At 32.4% G+C, this 18,608-nt stretch overlaps 1 protein-coding gene across 1 annotated transcript in view; it reads right to left on the bottom strand.

Annotated features, from left to right (window-relative positions):
* Positions 1–18,608, bottom strand: part of LOC129224198 (MAM and LDL-receptor class A domain-containing protein 1-like) — a 124,444-nt gene that overhangs the window by 81,010 nt on the left and 24,826 nt on the right. The gene's annotated exons all lie outside the window — the stretch shown is intronic.

Genomic DNA, 18,608 nt, shown 5'->3' with positions numbered 1-18,608 from the left:
AAAAAAAAAAAAAAAAAACTGCACGAACCGAATTTCTTTTATTTTTAGCATGTAAGCTAATATTCAAATGCGCAATGATGAATTTTAATACGCATAATTTCAAAAGAAGAATTCCAATAATGAATTCTCAAAGTTGAAAACTTTTAATGACTGATGAAAATCAAAACACTTTAAGCACAAACTAGTTACATACAGTGGCTCCCAAAAGTGTTCGTACACCTTGAAATTTTGTAGTAAAACCAAAATAACGCAAAACTGAATTCGAATATGAAGTCCAATTTTTTTTCACACCATTCGTATGCCATTCTGAATGAAACCCAGTAGTTTTTTTTTTTTTTTTTTTTCAAAATATTGCCAGATTTTATTTTTGAAGTTTGTCAAAAAACGAAGCGACAGAGAAAAAATACGCCACAAAAACCATTGTACACTGAAATAGTTTCGAATAAATTCAAGATTAAAATTATCATATGTGGAGCCATTTCATTTCAGATCAGGCAGGGTCTGTCATATGACCATCACCGATTTTTTTGAAAAAATTACAGTAGTTACAACTAAGGAACATATGAAATATCCCAAAAGGATTTTGCAAGAAAAAAATTTTTTTCTTCAGTTACAGCCTATTAAAATTCTGCACAAAATCCGCCATTTTGGAAAAAACTGGCAAAACACTATTTGAAATGGACACTATTTCAAAAGTATTTAACCTATTCGAATAATTCTTTTTTCTAAAATAAATAAGGACCCATATATCCTCTAGACATCATTTTTGAAAGTTTAGTTAGATTTTTTGATAAAGAAAAAATTCATTTTTACCGATTTTATGATTTTTTTTCTCCATGAAAAAAAGTTTTTTTTACTAAACGAAAATGGCAGTCCAAAGCCCTTATATGATAGTTTCATAATATATTTTATTAGAATCCTTGGATGCATACAGCCTCGGAAATAAAATTTGAAATTTTGAAAATTTTCAAAAATTAGCGATTTTTGAAGTGATTTTACTCAAAAAACCCATTTTTTAAAAATCTAAAAATTGGCTCATTTGTACCCCCATATAATGCTTAACTAGTGGATAGACACCGCATCCGGTATTTTTTCCCATAAAATGTTTTATGATTTTTTGAAAGTGACCTTATCGCCCATGGCATGCATGTAAAATAAAAATTTCTAATAATTTCAGTCACTGAAAATCTGATCATATTAATGGATTAATGCCTAATAGCTACAATGATCGTGCACCTTATCAGCAACAAATAAAATTTTACTGACTTTTAATAATATAGCAATACTAGCAAAAGTACCCGGCGTTGCCTGGGTCAGTAATAATTATTAGAAAAAATCGTTATTTGCTTTTATTTTCTGTTTTAAGTGAAAGAATTTAAAACACATCTTTTTGACGTGATTAAAAATCGAGTTTCTTCCTTACCCATAAAACTAAAATAGCAATAAGTATAAAGAATAAAGTAGTATTAATTTAGAACCGAAAGCACTATATTTAAGCATATACAAATTTAAAAACCATGAAATTAATCTTCTCATGTTTAAAAAGATTAATCTGTTAATACTTTTTTTTTAACATGGAGTCTAAAACCTTCTCTGTATGGCTAATGAAGTACGAAGTGATTAAAAAAAAGTAGCTGCGCTCGTAATCCCCTTATACTTGCTTTAGTTATTTCGGGAAATTTCAATTATTGTGGCTCTTGGTGCGATTTTGCCGAATTTGCGAAAGTCGTTTCGGGGTACCTTCGATGATGCTCCCCCATTCTTTCCTTACTTTGTAAAACGGTATGATATTAATTTTCGTTACAGAGATATCGTCGCCAGATGCTGAGATATTTTTGGTCACCATAAAATGGCGCTAAACAGTTTCATCCGAAATGTTACCAAAATAAGTAATAAAATTTGGTGATTGTTTGAAATTGTGCAAAAAGGAAAATTAATGGAAGTTTTTGCGCTGTTTATGGATTTGCCTAATTTAGTTGCTGGATTATTTAACACAGTAAAAAAAAGTCTTTTGAAAATTCTTTGATTGGCGATATTTCGTTTACATGGTGAAAGCTGAGAAACATTATGACGTAGTCTTCGGCTGCAAAAACAGCAACGTTGAAAAAACTGCCAAATGCATCAGCTACGGAAATCTTTCTGCAAAAATTTTGGCGATCTGCTGGTTGTTTGGATAATGAGTAAGTGTTCAATCAGCATAAATAATAATAAAAACTATTAATTACATTAAAGTTCCGTTTAAATGGAAAATCATCAGCCAAATCATGTATTATTTGCAAATCTTGTGCAAAAATCTTACTTCAAGATTTGACTTGAGAAAAGCCTTGAACAATCACGAAAAGCAAAGAAAGTCAACAATACAACAATTGTCGCTATCGACAGGGAGTTGAGATGATACACTAAATACTGTATTGAGTTGAGGAAAGCCTTCGAACATGGATCTAAAAAGCTCATAACTCGTTTTTTATTCTACTTAGAAATTTCGAACAGGTGCCATCTTCAGCAGAAAAATCAGAGCTTTCGATGGACATATAATGTAAATATGTGCAAGTATTTTTTCATCCCAATATTAGAGAATTTATACAAAAATTGTGTTTTATTGCCCCCCTAAGGAGGTTTTGCCCCCCATAACGGGACGAAAACTACCCTATGTGTTATTCTGATGCATAAGCTATATTATTGTAAAGTTTCATCAAAATCCGTTCAGTAGTTTTTGCGTGAAAGAGTAACAAACATCCATACATCCATCCATACATCCATACATCCATACAGACAAACTTTCGCATATATAATATTAGTAAGATCGAACCGCTTTTGATGACCCAGTCAATTCGTCTTTTTGTAAGACTCTGTGTGTAGCCTTTAGATAGAAGAGCCTTTGGTGATTATATTAATGACTAATTCAGTGGCTCCCAAAAGCGTTCGTACACCTTGAAATTTTGTAGTAAAACCAAAATAACGCAAAACTGAATTCGAATATGAAGTCCAATTTTTTTTCACATCATTCCTATGCCATTCTGAATAAAACCCAGCAGTTTTTAGCCTACTTTCCCAGTAAAAGTCAGAAAAAGAAGAAAAAAGCATGAAAAAAGGCTTAATGCATCTTAAAAATATCCCGAAAAACAAAAAAAAAGTCAAAAATAAATAAAATAATTAAATAAATATCGAAAAATTAAAAATTGGAAAGTAGGGTATTGAGATGGGGAAAAATGTCTGTCGGTCTGTCTGTCTGTCGGTCTGTCTGTCTGTCGGTCTGTCTGTCTGTCTGTCGGTCTGTCTGTCTGTCCCCCCCTAATAACTTTTGAATGAATTGTCCGATTCGAACAAACTTTTTTTTGTTCGAAAGATCTCGGCAAGGACACCTCATTCCCATATTTCGCTTTTTGGTTTGAACTATTTTTTGTTCAATTTTGAACAGTTCAAAAAAATTTAATATTAGCTCCTACGGGGAAATTCAAGGCAATTCCGAACTGTGAGGCGAATTTGCTTCAAACAAACTTTGGAGGAAAAAGCTTTTGATGAAAAACTTGTATATAAAATATCTTTTTGATTTGAACAATTTTCTGTTCAATTTTGAACAGTTCAAATCCCTTAACATTAACGCCTACGGGGAAACTGAAAGTCAATGTAGATTCCGTACTTGAAGGCGGATTTACTTCAAACAAATTTTGTTGGAAATAGCTCTTGACGCCGAACTCCAGACTCCGACTCCGAGAATTTAGGGGCACCTGAATCCGAATCCGACTCCTGTGCCCGACAATTAATCGGACTCCGACTCCCCGACTTCGACTATGACTTCCTAGCTTTGGCAAAAATTTATACACGGACAAATGACTGACTCCGATTCTTGGATATTCGACTCCGACTCCTTCATCCCAAAATTAGATTGACTCCGACTCCGACGCTATGGTTTTAACTGTGAAATAATTATTGTTGATGTGATTTGTTTTTATTTTAACGCTAAAGTTTTTATTTAGGTATTCAGTTTTCGGTGAATAAACTCGAAGTCATTTATGTTTCTACATAAAGATACGCGCAGACGATTTTTTTTTTTTTTTTTTTTTGACAATGAAAAGTATTCGGAACTCCAGCGCTCGAATACGCTACCTTGCGGTGATTTACAAAACTGCCGATGGAACTAAAACATTGCCACGTTTTAGTTCCATGTGTGTCTGTTGACGTAAACACAGGCAGTTTGTTCTGAGTATTTATTAACGCAATCGATGTGTCTTAGTTTGCTTTCAGCTACAGAAATTAATTCGTCCCCTAAGAGTATTCTCGAGCTTCTCAAAATAATGTTAGTTTTCCTTATTTCTTTCAAAAAAGTATTAAATGGTGGACGCGTAAACAAGAAAACTCTGGATTAACAAAATTGGATAACGTTATACCAGGTAAAATTTTTTATTGTTTTGTATGAATTTGTAAGAATATGAGTTTTTTTTAATCTTAAATTAATTTAACTAATCATATTTTACAGCAGCATTTAGTTGGAATGGACAGTATGCAAAATATTTTCTTGGATTTATTATCGTAGAACAAAATGAAAAATTTTAACCTAGAAAGAATTTACTTTATTCCTTTTATTCTCAGCTGAAAGGTTTCGCCAAATTTGTTTAGGGTTATCATTTTGGTATTGTGCGAGCAAAGTAGCCTTGGCGAGATTTCGCGTTTTTAGTTAAACCATTTTCAATTTTTATCATGAGTGGAATAAAATGGTAGTAAGATTACAGAATTCGATAAGTAAAAAGAAATAATTGTCAATCAACTGAAAAGAAAACTACCATCATATATCCGTGAGAATTTTGTTGATGATTTGCATAACATGACACAATTAAATCGTAACTCAGAAATTAGAAAAATCGAAACAGAAAATTTTTAAATTAACCGATTCGGGAATTCAAGAGAAATAACTCAGCTACAAATGGAAAACAAGCGCTAGCCAAAGCAAAGCAAAGAAGTATCATCTTCTTTTGGTAATAATTTGTAATGTCATATTAAATTTTCTAGCATTAATTGTTATTCTTGTCAGGCCACAATTATTATTTAGTTTTATCAAGAATTGATAAATATCGAATTCAACATCGTGAAAATGGCTGCTTAGAACTACGAACTACGTACTTTGCATTAATGTTTGACGTTTAGTAATGCTTCTTGAATTCTCATTTCTTTCTACGTGGGTCAGAATATCAACAAGACTTTGAAAAATAATTTAAAAAGAATAAAGCGAAACAATCATACGTACGAACAAAAATCACAACACTTTTAGCATTTTCTTCGTTACCATGTGCGTTTGTTTTAGTTTTCAATTCCGCCATTAGACAGTGACTTCAGTGCCCCCTATAGTTCGTTGGAGTTGCGAATTTCTTTACGTTGACATTTTATTGTTTTTATTTATCTTGATAAGTGCATTAATTCATTTAAAAAATTATTTTTGCCAACAGGGGAAAAAGAAACGATTTTTTTTTGATAGGATGTATTTATTTTAATGAGCTTATTAATTTTTATTATTTTTTTTTCGTTTTGAAAGCTGTTGAAGAATTTTTTTTAATGGAAAAAAGTGTATTAGCTGCTTTGTTTAAAAGTTGCTGCTATTTTATTTGTTCGTTTTGTTTTTTTTTTTTTCTTTTTTTTACGCATCTAATTTTTTTAGATGAGTGAGGAATATTTTATTCCTAGAAAATAGCTTAAAATATTGGAAAAATATGTTTGAAACAATTTGCGATTTTAGCTGTTTTGAGAACATTGATCAGGTACTAGAAAGTAGTATGGGTATACGGGAAAGTAGGCTCGTCTAGTTCTAGACAGAACTTCTTGTTTTCAAAATATCTGATGACCCAGTCAATTCGCCTTTTTGTATTTCGTTATATAAATATATTTTTCTGTTGATCAGCGCCTAATTGTTATGGGAGCTGAGCTCCCATACTTCCTTATTTGTTTTACTCGAATTTTTGTATTTTTGACCGAATTCAGGCCACTTAAGCATTAAAACAAGTTCTGAAGACTATAGGGATCCTGCACTTCTTTTGTTAGAAATTGGATCCCTGGCTATAATAGTCACCTTTAGTGAGATCTATTTGGTTACCTCAACTTACAACCATGTTCAATTGATTACTTCTCTCATAAAACAGGTGGGCTTTTTAAATTCTTAAACTACAAGTGAGTTTTACGGTTTGAATTTAGTATAAATATTCTTACGTATAAAAGTAATCATACGAGGTAGGATCCAAAAATTATGTGACAACATTCGCCAATGACAACAAAGCACGAAATTAAAATTAATCGTTTTAAATGCATTGTATTGTTCTTCCCTTTGATGATTTCCCCTGTCGTGTAATTGAGTTGAAGAGAATGACTATTGAAAGAGAAAAAATATGATTTGTTGCTGCATATGAAAGTAACGGTGAATGCATAGCTTTGGAGACGAAATAAACTAATATTTATTTAAAAAAAAAATGAAAGATTTTAACTGTTACTGATAAAGTACATCATTATCATAGCTAGTCATTAATATAATCACCAAAGGCTCTTTTACCTATAAACTACACACAGAGTCTTACAAAAAGACGAATTGACTGGATCATCAAAAGCAGTTTGTTACTGATATATTATTAAAAGTCAGTAAGATTTTAGCTGTTCCTGATAAAGTACACCGTTTTTGTAGCTATTAGGCATTAATATAATCAGATTTTCAGTGACTGAAATTATTAGACATTTTTATTTTACATGCATGCCATGGGCGATAAGGTCACTTTCAAAAAATCATAAAACATTTTATGGGAAAAAATACCGGATGCGGTGTCTATCCACTAGTTAAGCATTATATGGGGTACAAATGAGCCAATTTTTAGATTTTTAAAAAATGGGTTTTTTGAGTAAAAGCACTTCAAAAATCGCTAATTTTTGAAAAATTTCAAATTTTCAAATTTTATTTACGAGGCTGTATGCACTCAAGGATTCTAATAAAATATGTTATGAAACTATCATATAAGGGCTTTGGACTGCCATCTTCGTTTAGTAAAAAAAACTTTTTTTTCATGGAGAAAAAAATCATAAATTTGGTAAAAATGCAGTTTTTTGGCGGCAAAAATGAATTTTTTTCTTTATCAAAAAACCTAACTAAACTTTCAAAAACGATGTCTAGAGGAAATATGGGTCCTTATTTATTTTTAGAAAAAAGAATTATTCAAATAGGTTAAATACTTTTGAAATAGTGTCCATTTCAAATGGAGTGTTTTGCCGGTTTTTTCCAAAATGGCGGATTTTGTGCAGAATTTTAATAGGCTGTAACTGAAGAAAAAAAATTTTTCTTGCAAAATCCTTTTGGGATAGTTCATATGTACCTTAGTTGTAACTACTGTATTTTTTTCAAAAAAATCGGTGATGGTCATATGACACTTTTTATACCTGCCTGCCTGATTTGAAATGGAATGACTCTGTGGTTTTTTTATTCTTTTTGCATTGTAATGACACTGTAAAGTCATTTGCCTTAAATTTTTTGTTTATATATTCCCTAATATTCTGCTTATTATTTTTAAATGGCAGGTATGCGTAGAAAACAGCAAACACGATTCGAAGTTTGATTTTTTTTTCCCTCACAGTAGCCATAAATTGGTTTGAATTGTCTATAAATTAGTTAATTTATACCATTCTACACTGTAAAAAAAATCCGGAAACGTTTCTGAGTATATCGTGCAGCTGTGGTTCATGAAAGTTTCAAAAACGTTTCTGAGTATTTCGGAACCCTCTTTCTGTAATGTCCAGAAACGTGTCTGAGTATTTCGGAATCCTCTTTCTGTAATGTCCAAAAACGTGTCTGAGTATTTCGGAATCCTCTTTCTGTAATTTTCAGAAACGTTTCAGAGTATTTCGGAATCCTCTTTCCGTAATTTCCAGAAATGTTTCTGAGTATTCTGTGCAGCTGTGGTTCATGAAAGTTTCGAAAACGTTTCCGAGTATTTCGGAATTCTCCAAACAATTTTCAAAAACGTTTCCGAGTATTTCGGAATTCTCCAAACAATTTTCAAAAACGTTTCCGAGAATTTCGGAATCCTTTTTCCGTGATTTTTTCTAAAACATAATTCTTTATTATGGTATTGCATACCATATCAGTTTCAATTCTTTCATATCTAAGAGCAATAATACAAGCAATTTTAGAATTATTCGTGGATTTTTTTTTTTTTTTGGAATTTTTAATGACAAATAGCATGGTTAACAGCATAACATATGCACAATTATAAATTTTTGAAAAATTATGAAATAATCTAGTAGTTTCATTCCTAATCACAAAATCGTCGGGGAATTGGAGTGGGGGTACCTTCTGAAAAGTGGGGATTGTTTGTTAAACAATCTTAAACTTCAGTTTTTCTCTCAATATTTTCAAGACAAAACTATCAACATATTGTATTTTTAATGCAGAACTTAAAAACATATCTTGTATCAAACTTGATAGCTTTTATCTTCGGATAAAATTTGACAGGACTTACCTACCCTTCGCGTTCCGGAATTCGTTCACCTCAAGTCAATTTCTCTGACGAACAAAGTGTACCGAAAAGTACCAACAGAGAAATTGATGAATTTAAATATGACACCAAGTCCCCCTGCTGGAACCATTCGGGTTGATTCTTCTGTTCTTGCCCTTTTCCAGCTCATCACAAATATAAATACTTATTCAAAATAGGTTACTGATTTTATTTTTACAGTGTGCGCAAAATGCATTATATATTTTATTTATTAAAACATTGAACTCTATTACATGATTATTCCATTTCATATATACGAGAATAACCCCTCCCCCACCATAAAAGTGATGGTGCACCCATAAAATGCTATGAAGCGCCCCCCCCTTGAAAAAGCAACATCATATACATTATAAATCAAAGTATCACATACATTATAAATCAAAGTATCATATAAATTATAAGTCAAATACTTTAATATGGTGTAAAAATACAAAATTATTTTATTAAGTCTTTTTTTTTTCTTTTTTTTTTTTGCTTTTGGTAAAATTGAGGCTCGTAAAACGAAAAAAATGAAGACACTTTTAAATACATATATGTATCTATTTGTTAAATAAATTAATACACATTTAACTAATTTAAAGCGTTTCGCTAATGCAAATATTTAAAGAGATATCGTCATTTAGATAATACTGAAGCACTATGTTCCTAATTACAAGAGATAGTTTTTTTTTTACTTCATACAATCTAGCTACACTGTTTACAAGAGAATGAAAACATGCAACCTTAAAGACGAACTATCAAACCTGACAATTTGCATATTATAACATTTAATTCATAATGCTTGATACATAGCCAAATATTAACTGAGATTGACACATAAAAACAAAGTACACAATAACACATATTTAAATTTTTTTATAATCTTCAATTCATAAATTTTACAGAATAAAACTAGACACACTTGCACTTTAAATATGTGTTCTATGTAATGTAAAATATTTTCAAATTGCAATAGTTCACAACGAAAAAATAATACTGAAGAAAATAGTTTTTTTTAACGAGATTTATATGAACTAAATCTCTTTAAAGTAATAGAGTTGCAAAGCGACTTACCTATTCGTCGGTGGTGGTCTTTTGCAGGCTTTGGTCACCAAAAAGGTGATTTTTATGACAGAATAAAATTCTGCCAACAAAAATTACCCATTTGGTAGAAAGAAGAAAAGTATCCAAGAAAAAAGTAAATTACCTACACAAGTTATGCGACGCAATGAATTTACATGGCGTCCTCTCGGTAGTTATTTGGTTTTCAATTTCAGTTTGTATTCCTTCCGCGAGCATGCGTCGAGAATTTGCACTTCGTACTTAAAAATAAGTGACATAGCTTCAAATTCAATCTTATGACGATACATATGCAAGAAAATATAAGACTTTAGAATTATCTTCAGTGAATTCATGCGAGGAACAAAACTTCTACTAATCCCCTTGCTGAGTTACTTCGCATACATGAGTCAGCATTTGTTTTCATTGCGTGCTTTCGAAAGTTTCAGTTTAGATTTGCTGCTGGACTATAAAATTGTGAGCTGCGCATGCGTCGACTCTTACTTTCTTGCTATACGGGAAACGTTTTTGATTATAGCAGAAAACTGCGGAGGGCGTACGAATCTGTGTATTACGGAAAACTTTTTTATATATTCAGAGAGTTTTCCGAGATTTTTTACAGTGTATAGTGAAGTGCTTGACAAAATGCTTTAAAGACAAGAATCAGATCGAAAACAAGGTAAGAAAAGGTCAACTGGCAAAGTTAACAATGCGTGATCGGAGGTTTACAGTTAAAATAATTATGAAAAATACACATTTGAGTGCTGAAAAAGTTTCTACAGTATTAAATAAAACATTTTACTTTTAATTTTCCCCTAAAATTGTTCGACAACTTCCCTGATTAGCTGGATTAAAGGGGGCCTCTTCCCGCAGAAATTTTCTTGTTCGTGCGAAAAACAGAAAGCTTACGCTTTCCGTCGTAAAATCAATGATAAATAAGCTCAAAACGTTTTGGAACAACGTCTTACTTATAGATGAAAATCAATTCAATATTTTGGGTTAAGTTGTTGTATAATTATCAATAGAAGAAAAAATGAGGAATTCAATCTCAAGAACTTAGTTGGATCAGTTAGTTAATCAAGACGGTGAAGGTGTTTTTGTGTGAGGGTGCATAACAGCATCAGAACTTGGAAATTTGGAATTTTTTGATAAAATGACGAATCATGCTGTTCATTTAAATGTTTTAAAAAACAATTTTAGACTATTAGCTCAAAATTTGGTAGTCGGAAACAACTTTTTTTTTATCATAGTAACAATAAGAAATACACGTTTGCGTTTGTTGCCTCCAAAATTGTCCTTAAACTTAGAAATATCTCATCAATTGTTAGATTTAAACTTAACGGAACATATTTGGAGATATCTGGTGGCTAGATTGCGAAAATACACCATTGAAACGAAAAGCGAACTAGAAACAGTAAGACTCGAAGTGTGGCTGAACACTTACTCAGAAATTGCATGAAAAAAGAAAGAAAAAACAATGAAATCTATTCCCAGACGTTTAAAAGCTGTTGTTGATACTGCATGATATTCTACTAAATAATAATTTTGTAAAAAGTTAGATTATTTACTAATTTTTTGACATTTTTTTTTTTTTCAAAGTGTTCGAAGACTTTTGTGAGATAAAATTTCGGGCACTTTTTGGTTTTTGATTTTTAAAAAATTAAGTTTTAATGTTTTATTAAAAATTTTAGTATAGTTTTGTTTAAAAGAGATCATAGATCTTATAATTAAATACCTATTCCGAAATATTAATTCTAACCAGCGCATAGGGGCTTATTTCATTGATAGTCATAGGTGTATGAACACTTTTGGGAGCCACTGTAGATGGTGATTCATCAAATCAGGCATAAAAGCTCATGAATAAACAAGTGGACTTGCCAGAACTGCGAGACACCGACTGTTCTTCCTTTTCACTTTAGGAAATTCCAGAATAAATATAATTCTGCACTTCAATAACTAAAGCAGATTCTTACTTTTTATTAAAAAAAAAGAATTTTTTATTGCATGATTATGTAAATAATAAATTGTGTTCTCCGCCAACATAGGGCGAGAAAAAAAGCATCTTCACATTTCCATCAGAATAACTAAACTTTTCTTTTAACATTCATTTTGCTGTCGCCATTGCAAAAAAAAAAAAAAAAAAAAAAAAACAATTCGCAACTCCAGCGCTCGAATACGCTACCTTGCGATGTTTAACAATACTAAAGAAAAAGGTAAAATATTCCACTCCACGTGTTTTCTTTGGGTTAAATTACAGGCTTCAGACAGTTTATGGTTTAATGTAATTTCCGAAGAATAGGAAAGAAAGCTTCCCACAAACATGATGAAAAATTACTATCACTCACTAAGCGTCAAAGCAAGTCATAAGTTACGGCATTTGTTTGTTTTACCTTTTTTATCTGCCATTAGAAAGTGACTGCAGCGCACCCTATAGTTTATTGGAGTTGCGAATACTAAGTGCAAACGGAAATTAAAAAGCATGTTAAGAAGAATTATCTACATTACAGACGATAATAAAATAGCAAATTAAATTCAAAGCACAGCAGACGATAAATTAACAAAAAACCATAGACTAATAATAAGAATAGACCGAGCTATGGCAACCCTTTTGCTGCTCATAAACTAAACCATGTGACTGGTGGATATCCTAGCAACAGCCGGCATTGATCGTAGCAGACGATTAACGCCCACCGCCCACAAGAAATAAAATAAATAGAATTGATGAAACACGGAAGAATGATCTTTTATATAGTCCGATTTGTAAATTTGTTGTTCTAAGTTGTAAATAGTTTGTTAATATAGTGAGTTTTTCGTTTAGATAGTATTGTGCATTTTCTTTAGTCAATTTCAATAACTCTCTAAGCAATTAAAGATGCAGGCGCCCAAATAGAATCGGCAAACGGTAAGATTTTTACCTACAATTTCAGTTTAAGATTCCGATTAGTACATTTTTGCGTTTACGCAAAACGTTTCCTCCACTACGTTCACGCCAACGCTGACGTAGTAGCAGTTCCAAATGAAATAAAAGTTACTGAAAACTGTGATCAAAAACTAATTACTAATGTCAAAATAATTCATAACTAAAAGAAAAACAGTTCAATCTCTGCACCTGGAAAAAAAATTATAATGAAAACACATTACGTCTTAAAATACATGTCGAGTGCCAAACTATAGATAATGTTGCCATCTAGTAACCATCCCGCCAAAGTTTTCGCCAAGCCTCCCACCAGTCACATGATGTATCCATGAACCAAGTTTTTCATCAGCAAGTCTGGGAAAGCTCGGTCTACTCTTATTATTAGTCTATGCAAAAAACCACCGACTTCGCTTCAAGTACAAAACATTTCAATAAGCAATCACAAAGCTTCATCAAAAATGGCAATTCGAATTGAATTGTTTTCTTGTTAGATTCCCGATAACTGGAGTGGGAGTAGATTTCATCACATGAAAGTTTGACTATAAACATTCAACTATAGCAACCGAGATCTTCCAACTCACCTCTCGACAGTATCCAAATATGGCAACTCACAAGGAATTACAGTCGACTCCCGCTACAACGCGATCCGACTTACGCGAAATGGCTATAACACGATTTTTTTCACCAGCAAATAATTTTTGACATAACGCGAATTTCTCGCCCGCAACACGAAAATTTTCGGAAGGGAATCGCGGTTTGTAAGTATCGGCTTTGTTATTGACTATCATTTTTTTTTCTCTCGTGAATGGACCTTCATCCCTTTAGCATTACTGAGAGTTGAAGTTCCGACACCGTACTAGTCTGATGCATCACTTATACAAAAAACTACTCCTCATTTTCCTTTTTTTTTTTTTTTTCATTCTAAATGTGAAAGTTTTTGAAATATAATGACGCCTAAGAGCGATGTTTCATCTTGTAAAGATCAAAAGGATAAGAGAAAGTTTCTGACAATTAAAGAAAAGCTAAAGATTATGTGCTTGAACAACTATAAAATGCGTCGAAAGTAGCACGACAATTAGGTATGAGTGAATCGTCCATAAGTACAATTAAAAGTCAAGAAAAGGAAATCCGTAAAAGTTCGCCGAGTAGTATCTCAGAAAAATGCAAAAATTATGAAAATGGAAGCTGCTCTTGTATTGTGAATTTAAGAAACCATAAAGAGGGGTGTTGCCATAGATAGAAACGTTGCCATATGAAGTGCCCTTCTCAGTCAAAATTATTACCACGTAATGATAATTCTCTAGTATTATATTTTCATCCATATTTTTAATGTCTTTTAATTCTTAAATTTAATTATTTTATTTCTATTTAACACAAACTGCCGAATGGCAACACGTAATTAAAAAAAAAGTGAAAAAGACGCACGAGATCGTGTTCCACGAATTTTTGGGTCTTGAGAAAATAAAAATGACGACTTCTTGAAGTATATGTGATGTAAATAAAGTTTTGTCGATTTTTATAAAATAATGGAGTCAAATTCTTATACAAAATTAGGGTGTTGTTATAAACCTTCACAACACCCTCAGTGGTGACCCACGTTTTGGACAAGAAAAAAAGGAAAAGAAAAAGAAGACGGACAATGCTTTATTCTATGGTATGCTCTTCACTTAAAGTCATTCACTTGAAGGGAAATGCTCTGGCCTAAATTTTATTTTCGTGTAAAAATAAATTTTATCTTTGACTATTTTTTTTTTTTTTTTTTTTGTTTTAATTTAATTGCATTTGTTTATTTTACTTGTAAATTCTCAGTTAAATTTTAAAATGTCGGTAGAAAGTTTAGATAATGTTGAATTTACCAATAATACTGTACAAAGTGACTCAGTTTTGAGAGTTGCAACCAGATTACCTCCACTATGGAAAAGTAATATAACAGTTTGGTTTATTCAAGTGGAGGCTAGTTTCAATGTTTCACGTATAACAAATGATGAGACGAAGTATAACTACTTGTTATCCGCCATTGAAGCAGATACACTTAGCGCTGTTACGGATTTAATTATAGCTCCTCCAGAGGGAAATAAATATCAAGCTTTAAAAGATAGATTAGTTAAAGAGTTTTCCGATTCGCAATCAAGCCAAATACGGAAATTTTTGTGTGAACTTACATTAGGTGATAAAAAACCATCTGTTTTACTTCGGCAAATGAAAGAACTTTCACGAAATTCAATTACTGACGAATTTTTAAAAACCATTTGGTTAGAGCGTTTGCCAACACATATTCAAGCCATTTTATCAGCATCAACTTCAGAGTTGACTGAACTGTCCATTTTAGCTGATAAAATTCATGAAATAAAAATGGAGCCATCAGTTTGCAAAATTTCAGAAACACTAAAACATAGTGAACAAACGACGCAAATATCAAATTTGCAAAATCAAATTGAGCATTTAACCATGCGAGTTTCTGAATTAACTAAAATGGTATCAAAACGTTCATTTTCAAGAGGTCGTAGTAATCATAGATATAGGTCCCAATCTAGGAGTAGACGAGTTCCAACACCCTCAGATAATCAAAATACATCTGAGTTTTGTTTTTATCATGAAAAATTCGGCGATAAAGCATTTAAATGTCGCCAACCATGCAGTTATGATGCAGTTCAAAAAAACTTGCCATAGCTGCTATGTCTAATAACGATATTTACCCAGACATAGCAGCACATAAACAGTGTAGATTACACATAATGGATAAAAGTACGGGATTAAATTTTTTGGTTGATAGTGGCAGTGATATTTCTTGCATTCCTGCCCATTTTGCATTCAAAGCAAAAACTCCCATCACTTACGTGTATGCTGCGAACGATTCAAAAATAGCTGTGTACGACCACAAGGTGTTAAATATCAGCATTGGATTGCGTAGAATATATCAGTGGCCATTTGTTGTAGCAAATGTTTCTTGCCCAATTCTAGGAGCAGATTTTTTACAAAATTTTTCACTACTAGTAGATTTAAAGAAGTCGAGATTAATTGATTCAGTCACTGGTTTGACAACGAAGGGAGAGTTAACTAAAACTCAATATAGTGGAATTAAATTAGTCTCGGATAATATGGTGCACAAAGAATTATTTAAAGATTTTCCCGAGTTATTGAATCCTATCCCAAATTTCAAAAAACCAGTCAGTCACGATACTGTCCATTATATAGAAACAAAAGGATCGCCTTTATTTTCTAAGCCCCGACGTTTACATCCAAAGGTATTAATCGAAGTTAAAAAAGAATTTCAATACCTTATGGATCAAGGAATATGCCGTCCTTCAAAATCTCCTTGGGCTTCTCCTATTCACGTGGTACCAAAAGCGGATGGATCTTACCGTATTTGTGGTGATTATCGAAGGTTAAATTCGGTCACTGTGCCTGACCGTTACCCTGTGCCACACATACACGATGTAACGAACATTTTACACGGCAAGAAAATTTTCTCTAAACTCGATATTGTTAGGGCATATTTTCACATTCCAGTTTTCAAAGATGATATTCAAAAAACTGCAGTTACCACACCGTTTGGTAGTTTTGAGTTCTTATATTTAAATTTCGGTTTAAAATGTGCAGCAAATACGTTCCAAAGATTTATTAACGAGGCACTTTCAAATGTAGACTTCGCTGTTGCTTATTTAGACGACATACTAATTTTTTCCGAAAATGAAACGGAACACTTAGAACACATGAAAATTGTATTAGGTAGGCTTGCCAAATATGGTTTAAATGTGAATATTTCCAAAAGTGTTTTTGCTCAAACTGAAGTATCATTTTTAGGACATGATATTTCTTTTGAAGGAATTAAACCTTTAAAATCAAAAGTTGAAACCATTCAAAATTATCCTAAGCCAAAAACAATATCAGAGCTTCGACGATTCATTGGATTAATAAATTATTTTAGAAGATTTGTTAAACATGCAGCAAGACTGCTTACCCCTTTAACAGATCAAATAAGAGGATGTAAAAAGAATGATAGCACTCCTATTGAATGGTCTCCAATTTTGAATGACGCATTTGAGAAAGCTAAACAAAGTTTGATTGGCGCTGCATTGGTCTTTCCCTCGCAGGATGGGCAGTTAGCATTACACACTGATGCTAGTGATTTCTCCATTGGTTCAACCTTAAGTCTGCAGACTGAAGAAGGGTTGAAACCAATAGCATTTTTTTCAAAAAAACTGAATACTGCTCAGTTAAAATACTCGGTTTTTGATAGGGAATTATTAGCCATTTATGAATCAGTAAAATATTTTCGACATTTCATCGAGGCGAAAGAATGTATAATATACACTGATCACAAACCAATAAAATTTGCTTTTCAAAAGAAACGAGATACCTACACAAATAGGCAAAGTAGATGGTTATCCTTTATCTCTGAGTTTACAACTGACATTGAATATTTGCAAGGTAGCTCAAATGAAGCAGCCGATGCCCTTTCTCGAATAAGTACAATTAAATTTCCTACTTCGCTAGATTACGCTAAGTTAGGTGTTGAACAAAAATCTGACTTAGAACTTAAATCTGCTTTAGAAAATAAGGAATCTAATTTAGTATTAAAATTACTTACTATGCCTGATTCAAAAACTGAAATATTTTGTGATATTTCTACAGGAAAAGCACGACCTTTTCTAATAAAAAGTTTTCGTAAACAAGTTTTTTTAAACCTACATAATTTAACACACCCAGGTATAAAAGGTTCGACTAAGCTTATTAAGCAGAGATTTGTTTGGCCTTCAATGGCTACGGATATCAAGGTATGGGTTAAAGAGTGTTTAAACTGCCAAAGATCAAAGGTTTTCAGGCACACTAAAACTGAAGAAGGAAAATTTGATATTAACACATCTAGGTTTGCCCATATACACATTGATCTAATAGGACCACTACCAGAATCTGAAGGAAAGAATTACTGCTTAACGGTAATTGATAGGGCAACGCGATGGCCAGAAGCATATCCTATTTGTGATATGACAGCACCAATTGTCGCTAAGACGTTGATGTCTGAATGGATTTCAAGATTTGGTTGTCCAGAAAAAATTACATCGGATCAAGGTCGTCAATTTGAGTCTGAGCTATTTCGACAATTAACTCGATTCATTGGTGCCGAAAAGATAAGAACTTCACCATACCATCCTCAATCAAATGGTCTTATTGAGAACTGGCATCGACCATTAAAATGTGCTTTAAAAGCTCGACGAAATGAAAAATGGACCGAAGTTCTTCCCACCATACTCCTAGGATTCCGTGCAGCAATTAAAACGGATCTGAATGTTTCACCAGCCGAACTTGTTTATGGAACTTCACTGCGACTTCCAGGAGATTTTTTCGATGAACATTCGGTTATAAAAAGCCCTGAAACTATGATACAGAAGCTAAGAGATATATTTCACGATTTTGCTCCTTTACCGACAAAATCACATTCTAATATTAAGCCTTTCGTATCACAAGACTTAAAAACTTGCACCCATGTTTTTATCAGAAATGATGGGGTGCGGAAAAGTCTTCAGCCGCCATACAACGGACCTTATGCAGTCATCAAGCGCGGCGCGAAAGTGTTCAAAGTAATGATAAAAGGCAAAAATGTCACTGTGTCTGTAGACAGGCTAAAACCAGCATTTCTGTCTGCTGACAAGGACAATGTTAACCAACCAGAAGAAGAAATGCGTAAAAAAGATGAAGAAACTTCATATAGGACAAAATATGGACGAACAGTTCACTTCCCAAAGAATTATGGACATGTCATTCGTGGTTAATGCGTGACTTTCGGCAACGCATTTATTATCATCATTACTGGGAAGGGGGTACTGAAGTGCCCTTCTCAGTCAAAATTATTACCACGTAATGATAATTCTCTAGTATTATATTTTCATCCATATTTTTAATGTCTTTTAATTCTTAAATTTAATTATTTTATTTCTATTTAACACAAACTGCCGAATGGCAACACGTAATTAAAAAAAAGTGAAAAAGACGCACGAGATCGTGTTCCACGAATTTTTGGGTCTTGAGAAAATAAAAATGACGACTTCTTGAAGTATATGTGATGTAAATAAAGTTTTGTCGATTTTTATAAAATAATGGAGTCAAATTCTTATACAAAATTAGGGTGTTGT

This window comes from Uloborus diversus, chromosome 6 (genome assembly GCF_026930045.1).
Source record: "Uloborus diversus isolate 005 chromosome 6, Udiv.v.3.1, whole genome shotgun sequence".
Taxonomy (NCBI): domain Eukaryota; kingdom Metazoa; phylum Arthropoda; class Arachnida; order Araneae; family Uloboridae; genus Uloborus; species Uloborus diversus.
Note: the sequence above shows the minus strand (reverse complement) of the source record. Positions and strands in the feature narration are given on the sequence as shown.